Below are 1,324 nucleotides of genomic sequence, written 5' to 3'. Positions count from 1 at the left end.
TGCGGTGAGCCGAGATCGTGCCATTGCACTCCAGTCTGGGCAACAACAGCGAAACTCCGTCTCAAAAAAACAAACAAACAAACAAAAAACTTGAAGGTCTGGCCGGGCGCGGTGGCTCACACCTGTAATCCCAGCATCTTGGGAGGCCGAGGCGGGCGGATCACGAGGCCAAGAAATCGAGACCATCCTGGCCAACACGGTGAAACACTGTCTCTACTAAAAATACAAAAATTAGCTGGTGTGGTGGCGTGTGCCTGTAATCCCAGCTACTCTGGAGGCTAAGGCAGGAGAATTGCTTGAACCTGGGAGACAGAGGTGGCAGTGAGCCGAGATCACGCCACTGCACTCCAGCCTGGGCGACAAGGTGAGACTCTATCTTCAAAAAACAAAAACAAAAAAACTTGAAGGTCTTCATCAGGTTTTTCACTACCCTCCAACTTCCACATACTTCTACAACTTCTACATATAACCATTAATTGATTCAACTAACATATGTTGGAGTTGTCGTTCTGTTCTGGACCTGCTCAAAACAACTAAGCCAGATCATGCTCCCACGGAGTTCAAACCTAGATACCTAAAGTTCAAAATAAAATAGAGAAAATAAGAAAAGAATAAAAAAAAATTAAAAAAACAAAATAAAATAGAGTATTGTAAGAAATACATGATCTTCGTCTAGGCGCAGTGGCTCACACCTGTAATCCTAGCACTTTGGGAGGCCAAGGTGGGTGGATCACCTGAGGTCAGGAGTTCGAGACCAGCCTGGCCAATATGGTGAAACCCTGTCTTTACTAAAAATACAAAAATTGGCTGGGCGTGGTGCCACATAATCCCAGCTAGTCGGGAGGCTGAGGCAGGAGAATGACCTGAACCCAGAAGGCAGAGGTTGCTGCAGTGAGCCGAGATCACGCCACTTCATTGCAGCCTGGGTGATACAGTGAGACTCTGTCTTAATAAAAAAAAAATGCCGGGTGTGGTGGCCATGCCTGTAATCCCCGCATTTTGAGAGGCTGAGGCGGGCAGATCACAAGGTCAGGCATTCAAGACCAGCCTGGCCAACATGGCAAAACCCTGTCTCTATTAAAAATACAAAAACTAGGGCCGGGCGCGGTGGCTCACGCCTGTAGTCCCAGCGCTTTCGGAGGCCGAGGCGGGTGGATCACGAGGTCAAGAGATCGAGACCATCCTGGTCAACATGGTGAAACCCCGTCTCTACTAAAAATACAAAAAATCAGCTGGGCCTGGTGGTGCGTGCCTGTAATCCCAGCTACTCAGGAGGCTGAGGCAGGAGAATTGCCTGAACCCAGGAGGCGGAGGTTGCGGTGAG

This window comes from Cebus imitator, unplaced genomic scaffold (assembly GCF_001604975.1).
Source record: "Cebus imitator isolate Cc_AM_T3 unplaced genomic scaffold, Cebus_imitator-1.0 Scaffold469, whole genome shotgun sequence".
In the NCBI taxonomy this organism is placed as follows: domain Eukaryota; kingdom Metazoa; phylum Chordata; class Mammalia; order Primates; family Cebidae; genus Cebus; species Cebus imitator.
This window is presented reverse-complemented; position numbering follows the sequence as displayed.